Raw genomic sequence first — 9,525 nt, forward strand, 5'->3', positions numbered from 1 at the left:
ACAAGTTACCACACGGTAATTTTATTACCAATAGGAGAACCAAATTATAAACCAAATTATAACCTTTGGTGGCCTTTTTCTATAAAAAAATTTGTGAAACATAGCAACATGAGATCGGTTTCAGATATCTTGTCCAACTAAACCCATCACGAAACATATATATCATCAATTAATGGATCAAGGGTTTGAGATGCAACTAATTCTTGATCCACCAAGAATTAACTTAATTTGATGTCACATGACATCATCTAATTTTAGTTCAACTCATGTGCAAGTAATGTGCAGTTGAATTTTTTTTGGTTGCAGTTGCAAACTCATGTGCAATTACAAACCCATAGTATATACTAGAGGGCAGACAATCTTCTTTGTTTCGTACGTACTAGAGGGCAATACGTTCTCCCCTGGAAGCATCTTCTTTATTATTTTCAGCAACTTTTCAAATCCCTTGTCAGAAGTGACATTCTCTGCCTTCCATTGCAGCAATTCCAGTGTGATACCCAGCTTTTTCTAGTCATCTTCGCAATTTGGGTACAACAGTTTGTTGTGATCCTCTAACATTTTATCAAACTTCAATCTCTCATTTTCACTTCCGCGGTTTATCTTCGCATCAAAAATGGCCCGACCCAAATCGCCATCGGGCTCATAAAAAATGGGCTCTTCTTCAGCTTCGTCTCCCCCCATTCTACTCTCACCGTTTTCAGTGAACATATGATAGTTGTCACTAGCCTCTTTTTCTTTGTTGTCTTCAATTATAACCCCTCTTTCTCCGTGTTTGGTCCAACAATTATAGCCGGGCATGAAACCGTTCTCAAGCAGGTGGACGTGAAGGGTCTTTGAGGTAGAGTAATCCTTCCTATTCTTACAGGAACTACATGAACAACAAATGAAACCATTTGACCGCCTGTTTGCCTCAGCCACGTTGAGAAAATAATGCATGCCAGTAATGAACTCGGGATGGCATCGGTCACCGTACATCCATTGTCGATTCATCTGCATCATATAAGTATATAAAAAATCATTAATTACACAACATCATGGATGTATGAGTGACCAAATTAATTAATATTCAAGTTCATCACATAAAACTAAGTTTTTTTTATAAAAAAGAAGAGTCTCACCGAGGTGGTGCCGGCTAGGGGACGACACTGGCGATCGACGGCGGTGAGGACGGGGACGATATTAAAACCAACAAATCATACTTTAATTTAAGCTCAAATTGCATATAAAAACAATGAAATCCCTAACTTAGGCATTTCATCGAACACCTTGCTAGCACTAGAAAAATAATACGAGTTAAACTAGCAAAGAAATGAGCTAAATTAGGAATGCCGGAAGAAAGGATGATATTGCTAACCCTTGGATAGATGGGTGCCGTCAATCTTAACAAAATGGTGGAGAAAAATGGAGATTTGTTGAAGTGTGAGAGGTGGATTTTTTTTGGAAATGTCAGAGGAGAAGGAAAAATAAGATGCAGGGTGGCTGGATCGGTTGAAGAAATAGGGCAGGAACCCTTTAGTACCGGTTCTTCAGAAGAACCGGTACTAAAGGTGCAGCTCTGGCCCCACCTCCGCCTCAACATTGGACGGAAAGCCTTTCGTACTAGTTCGTAACACGAACCGGTACAAAAGGCCCTCAACGAACCGGTATTGATGTTTCTCGGCCGCCTGGGCAAAGCAACCGGTACTAATGCACCCTTTAGTACTAGTTCGTAAGGGAACCGGTACTAAAGGCTTAGGCGGAAGCCCATTTTTCTACTAGTGATACCTTCTAGGTGCAAAAGTCACGATGCAAATTCAACGAGCCTAAAATCGACCTAGCTCTAGATTATTTCTCGTTTGATCCAGAACTAACGAAACCGACATCACCAAGTTTCCACTTTGCGAAAAGAAAATTGTTTTCCGCAAAAAAAGGAAAAATAATAAAATAAAACTCACTAGTAGAAAAAGGGTCTTTCGTTCGGTGCTGCTGAAAGGACACGGATGTCGCCTAGAGGGGGGGTGAATAGGCGATTTAAAACTTTTACGAGATGGGCTTAACAAATACGGAATAAAACTAGCGTTTACTTTGTCAAGCCCAAAGCCTATATACTATGGTTCACCTATGTGCACCAACAACTTATTCTAAGCAATGGTTCCTCTATGTGCACCAACAACTTATGCTAAGCAATACAAGCAAGTATGTGATAGCAAGATATATATAACTTCAAGCACGATGGCTATCACAAGGTAAAGTGCATAAGTAAAGAGCTCGGGTATAGAGATAACCGAGGCACGCGGAGAGACGATGATTTATCCTGGAGTTCACACTCTTGCGAGTGCTAATCTCCGGTGGAGAGGTGCGGTGGCTTAGTGCTCCCGAACGCCACAAGAGGCTCACCTTGAGGTGTGGTTGCTCGATGCACACCAACGCCACAAAGGCCTCACCCCAAGATGCGGTACTCACACCACACACCGAACGCCACGAAGGCGCCTCACCTAAATCTCCGGTGACCCTCGCCACAAAGGCCTAGGTCACGGTTCCACTAAGGGATTTCCTTCGAGGCGGAAACCGGGCCTTACACAAAGCTTGGGGCACACATCCACAACTTAATTGGAGGCTCCCAAGAAATCGCCACAAAGGCCTCAAATCCGTCTAGGGTTCCAAGAACCCAAGAGTAACAACTTTCTTGCTTTCACTTCCACGAATCATCGTGGAGAACTCAAACCTATGCACCAAATGCAATGGCAAGAACACCACAAAGATGCTCAAGTCCTTCTCTCTCAAATTCCAACAAAGCTACAAAAGCTATTGGGGGAATAAGAGAGGAAGAACAAATAGGAGGAGGAACACCAAATTTCTCCAAGATCTAGATCTAGTGGATTCCCCTCACAAAAAGAGGGATTTGATTGGTGAAGATGTAGATCTAGATCTCCTCTATCTTTCTCTCAAATAGATGCAAGATTCATGGGAGGGAGAGGGAGATAGCAAGCTCAAAGAAGGTCAACAATGGGGGCAAAAACGAGCTCAAACGGATGGGGAACTTTGGGGAAGAAGACCCCTTAAATAGGGCAAGAGAAATCTGCCCGTTATGCACAAAACTCGTCAAAACCGGAAGTTCCGGTCATTTGGGGCGGAACTTCCGCCCCGGAAGTACCGGACAACTTCCGGATGAAGTAGGGCGTCCCCGGAAAGCTTACAGTATACTTTTGCGTGCAGAATCTTCATTTCCGGAAGTTCGCCGGAACTAGGGCGGAAGTTCCGGCCAACTTCCGGCCAAAAAACTGCTTCACGGAAACTTCAATAACTTTTGCATCCGGACTCCGATTTCGATGATCTTGGGCTCGTTGAAATCACAACAACGAGCTCTACAACAATATGCATAGAAACATCATAGTCCAGCAAAGGAGGATAGAATAAAATGAATAAAGGTTTTACCTATCTATAAAAGGCAAACCGGTAAAACCTCCAATATGGAAAATGCAACAACTTGAGATAGGAGACTTGGATTTAGGTGAAACCAACTTTGTTGTAAAGAGGATGACAAGAGCTACCACACAAAGAGTGAAAATCTTAAGAACAAGTGGGGTAGGTTTTTCTATGTATTTTAGAGTGAAACCTCTCAATACGAGAAACCGAGACAAACTCCAATATCGAAAACGCAACAAGTGATTCATGCGGAATCCGTTTTCGATGAACTAGAGCTTGTCATGAGAATAAGCACAAGCTCTAAATCACCACATGGATAATATCCAAATAACAACCAAGAAATATGATGCAAGGATGCAAAGGTTTGAGCTCTCTCCGAACGATACGATCGAGTTACTCACTCGAGAGCCCTCTTGATAGTACGGCAACTAAACTATAAACCGGTCTCCAACTACACCATGAGACCGGTAAGAAAGAAACCCTATCAAGAGCAAACCTTAAACTTGCGCATTCCACTTGAGCTCGATGATGACGATCTTGACCGCAACAAGATGGAACGCCTTTCTTGATTGTGCTTGCTTGACGAAGTCTTGTGGATTGCTCCCCCATAATCCACCTTGGGAGAGCTTCTTGTTCTGCGCATCTTCACATATTCATGATCACCATATGGATGGCAAGAGTCTAGCAAAGGATCTCTTCAATGATGACTCATCTTGAAGTTGCACTTCATGTTGATGTGTTGAAGTAACTTGAGGGCTCACTTCATCTTCATCTTCAAGACATACTTGACACTTGATATCCTTCATCAATTTCTTCTTATTGCAACCTTGAAGCCAACATATGGTTCAAGCATTGCCTATGGACAACACCTACAAATATCACTCAATGCAAACATTAGTCCATAGGGATTGTCATTAATTACCAAAACCACACATGGGGGCTCCATGCACTTTCAATCTCCCCCATTTTGGTAATTGATGACAATCTCTTTGAGAGGGTTTATATAAAGAATTTAAGTAACAAACAAGTTGAATATATAGAGCAAACTCCCCCATAATATATGCATGTGTGAATGATCTTGACTTTCATTGCATATATTGGCATTCAAAGCCTAGTGGAGTTTCCTCTAAATATTCAACTATGCAAAGCAACAAGATGCAATGCAATAAAGACACATGCTTAAGCACAAAGCAAAGACATAACCAAATTCCCTTAAACCCTCCAAACTTCTCCCCCATTGGCACCAATTGCCGAAATGGGTGAAAAATTTAGAAGGCCAATATAGTGAGAGTTCCTCCATATCGTGTGGATTTCCCATAATTTGAGTGAAATCAAATGCACGTATCCAATGATGAATATTCGGAAGGAATCACACTATAGATGGGATCAAAGATTGCAAAAGGATAACAAAGTCAAGAAGCTTCAACAAATGAAGCAAGCAACCAAATGAACCACAAAGAAGATACCAAAAGAAAGATAGATATTATGATAAGATCAAGAAGATTGCTCTAAATAATATGAGGAAGCTCCCCAAGGTTTGTGCACAAAACTAGACAAATTGCATTGGAGTATAAAGTGCACAAACATGGAATCATCACTCCCATAATATCATTCAAAACAAAAGATACCAAGTGAATCAAACTCTAATGATCACCACAAAATAGTGCCTTAAATAAAATGAGGAAGCTCCCCAAGGTACATGCATAGATTAAAATGTTGCATTTGAATACAATATGCATAACATGGAATCCTTACTCCCTCATTACCATTTAAAACACAAATTTGCAATAGATCATAGATAGAAAATTAAGCTTAACACTTGCAACAAACAAATGGTTGAGCAACAAGTAAGAGGCACCATAATAAAAGGCTCAACCAAGAGGATATGTGAAAGGCATGATAAAGCATATTATAAGACTATTACAAGGATGAGCAAAAAGCATCATCATAGTCTTCAATGAATTATATTGCTTAGCATGACCAATCAACACACAACAACAAAAAATAAGATATCAAATGAAGATGTATCATCTCTTATGTGTATAAGTTTCACTAAGTGGACAAAATAACTAAGATGTTTATCCATAATGAAACATGTACACACAAAATAGATACGAAAGAAATATAGCATGATATCCAAAATGAAGTCATGCAATATACCAATAAGAATTTTTGCTTAATATCATGGCCAAAGGCTCAATTTTATCTTATTGTACATTCATGAACTTCAACCACAAACATCTAAAATACATCACAAATATCAACAAGGGATAGAAGATAGTTGGGATGCATTTAGAAAGGCAACAAGTATCACAAACGAGGATACTAAAAGAAATAACTCAATTTGCACTTTCATCGATATTGCACATGTGAGAGGCTTGAGGAATTGATATGCAATAAAATTGCTAGATAGGCATAGATGGGATGGGTGAATCATGAGCATGATTTTATATACTTCCCAACATATGTACTCATCTCAAATTACTCATATTCGCAATAAAGAGGTTACGTTAAGACTTTTGCAAGAAGCACAATATTTGCAAATCAAGAGATTCATGCCAAGATGCAACCACATGGTTGGATGCTAGAAAAATATGCATGAGAAGATACTTGTTACCGAGATAGCATTGGTGAGGATGTAGTAGATATGTGTCCAGTTGACCATCCTAGCTTGCCTCAAGTTACCATTGAGTCACCACTTCTCCCCAAGAGTGAGACAAGCATCCAATGCATATCCATTGTACCTAACACAAAGGTAAGTACAAAATGGTCCCCAAACTAATTGGGTCCGAAGTAGTTAGACACACTACAACATATAGGACAAACTCCACAATTCTATGTGCATATAGATATGAAATTGAATTTCATGCACATCTTAGCCAAATTAGGATTTGATGGAGTTTACCCTATATATTGGATCAAACAAAGTGACACATGCCATAAGATATACATATATTAAATATGCATGCACAATACTTTCAAGAACCAAAGGAAGATACAATTTGGACAAAACACCAAATAAATCAAGAGACAAAGGTTGCCCAAATTATATCAAAGAATCAAATCAACACAAGATTGACTCCAAAGACTTATCTCATTATAAGAAGCTAATTAAGCCTAAGCACAAAGGAATGAGATAACCAACTCCCAAGAGAGCAAGGTTCCAACAAATAAACCAAACCCTCGACACTTCTTATGATGGCACAAAGTACCAAAAAGAAAATTTTATATCTCCCAAAACCAAATTTTTGATAATGATCAAGAGATGTTAAGCATTCTAACAAATATATAAGAGCTCCCCCAAGATTAGTGCATTATCTAGGATTTTTCATATGAATACAAAATGCACAAAACTAGGATCATCACGCTACCTATATCTACTAAAATGCTAAGAAAGTTTGAATAGTCAAATTAGATCCATAAGATGCAAGGAAGACACATGGGAGTCAAAGCAAAACAAATTCATGGCAATAAATAAGGCAATTTGAACACAAGAGCCAATGTATATATGATCAATAAATATCTACCTCATAATTTATTACCACTTGTCCTAGGATAAGAGGTATTAGGAAATATTTCCCGGTGGTAGTTTGTAAGTATACATAAGATCATATTTACAACGAATAAAGCATATGGTAAAAGATAAGAGTTAACCATCATGCAAAGGGAGTTTCTTGATAGCTTCAATTAGTCATACCAACATGCAAAGCAATTAATAGTATTCATACCAACATGCAAAGCAATTAATAGTATTCATACCAACATGCAAAGCAATTAATAGTATTCATACCAACATGCAAAGCAATTAATAGTATTCATACCAACATGCAAAGCAATTAATAGTATGACTTGAAGCAAATGGTTTTCCAAAAATGTATTGAGGGACACATTGTGAAAAACAATGCCAAGAAAAACTTTCACAAATAAGATCCACAAAGATATTAGCAATGAAGCCATTTAAGCAAATTGGAGCTTGTTTGAGAAAACTTGTCACATATGAGAGATAATTTACAATATCAATTCTATGTGGCACAACCTCAAATGTTCACATTTCCTAGACTTGTAATAAGCACAAAGCTTATTACTCCCCCATAATGTGATAAATAATATATTTTCACAAGAGGCAAATAAGATCCAACTAGAGATATTAATGGACATTGGAATTTGAATTTCTCATGAAGATGACATACCACATAGAGACTAGATAATCTTGCAATATCAATTCTAAGAGATATTCCTCATGTACACACATTGTAAGGATCATGAAATTCTCAAAGGAATATCACTCCCCCAAAACGGGATAGTCCATTAATCTCTCATAAGAGCCATATACGATACAACAAGATGCAAAGAGGCTCCAACACTAACACAAGTACACAGTGTGCAACCCAACATACATAGACTTGATTTCTCAAGAAAAACAAGTAGGAAGCACAACATATACAAACACATGTTAGGAACAAAACTAACACATGCAGAGGGGCGAGTAACTTTCAATATAAATGAGTTGAGAACATGTTACCGCAAGGAGGAACATTGGATATATGATAGTAGCAAGATAATCAAAAGACTTGGCTTGATATAATATAAATGATGAAGATCCCTTAATTCTTCATGATGTAGCCAAATCTCCAATGCCCTCCAACAACCACCTATTGATCAAGTTTTGGATTGTTGGTCCCCAACTAAGTTGGGTCCTAAGAGGTTAGTCACAATAGGCTTGGCAACCCAAATGGTTCTTTTATTGACACCACTTTGAGCACCAACAAATTTGGCAAACACATTGCCACCCTCATCCTTACGAAGAGAATAAACATCATCAACGGTGATAGAGTTGGATGAGGTACCAATAGTGCAAAAGGAGGAGATGTGGCCCTTCTCGCGGCATATGTAGCAAGTTCTTTTCTTCTCCTTCTTCTCACTAGATTTCTCCACAATGGGAGCATTGGCTTGATTCTTCTTGGGAAGTGACATTTCTTCAACTTGAGGTTGAATATGAATTTGAGCTTGAGGCTGCTCCCCTTTTTGCTTCTTCTTCAAAGGGCAAGATCTAACATGATGCCCTTCAATTTTGCACTTGAAGCAAACAATCTTGGCCGGGTCTTTGACTTGTAATTGGCCCTTCTTAATCTTGTTGTTCTTGGACTTGATCTTGTTGTTGGAGTTGAATCCAAGTCCACTCTTGTCATTGGGGGATTGTTGCACACTTAACATCTTATCAAGTTTGCATTTCCCTTCATGACCCTTTACCAAGTCGTTCTTCAAAGAAGAGACTTGGGCCTTGACCTCTTTGATTTCCTCTACATGGTTAGTAACAACACAAGTACTAGAGGAAGTAGAACCTTCATTGTTAGGGCAACAAGGCAAGGAAGATAATTCATCACAAGATTTAGCAATATTATGAGTGGATGAATTACTAGGACTAGCACATGGCAATATAACATTTTGAGTAGTAGTGCTAGTACCCACATGAGGCTCACATGGTGTTGCCTTAGATATTATAGCCTCATGAGCTAACTTTAGCCTATCATGAGAGGCTATAAGATCCTCATGGGAGCTAGAAAGCTTTCCATGATTTTCTTCCAATTTCCCATAAATGCTAGTTAGCAAATCAAGTTGAGCCCTTAGCTCAACATTCTCCTTCAAGATAGATGCTTCACAATAAGTAGAGTTAGTAGCACAAGCATCATTATCAATAGCAATAGGAGAAGGCAAGTTGGCATGCTCTTTTAGATAAGAAGCTTTAAGTTGCTCATGCGACTCGGTGAGTTTGGTGAGCGCACTCTCAATGACCCTTGAGCCCTTTTTGAGTTGCTCAAAATCCTCAAGGAGTTTAGTATTAACAAACACAAGCTTATCATTTTTTAGCTTTAGTTCATTTGCCATCTCAAGAGCTCTATCATGGTTTTCCTTTTCTCTAGACAATTCTAGAGCAAATGTCTCCTCAAGAGCTTCCTTGATGGTTTGTTCTTCTTCAAGTTCATTCTTTAATGATGCTACATCATCGGCATACTCTCGTTCAAGAGCACCCTTTTTATCAATGGTGTTCTCATGCATCCAAATAAGTTTTTGGCTCTCAATAGCGGTAGTCAAGATTTCAAAGAAGTGAGTGCTAGCAAT

This window comes from Lolium rigidum, chromosome 6 (assembly GCF_022539505.1).
Source record: "Lolium rigidum isolate FL_2022 chromosome 6, APGP_CSIRO_Lrig_0.1, whole genome shotgun sequence".
Classification (NCBI taxonomy): domain Eukaryota; kingdom Viridiplantae; phylum Streptophyta; class Magnoliopsida; order Poales; family Poaceae; genus Lolium; species Lolium rigidum.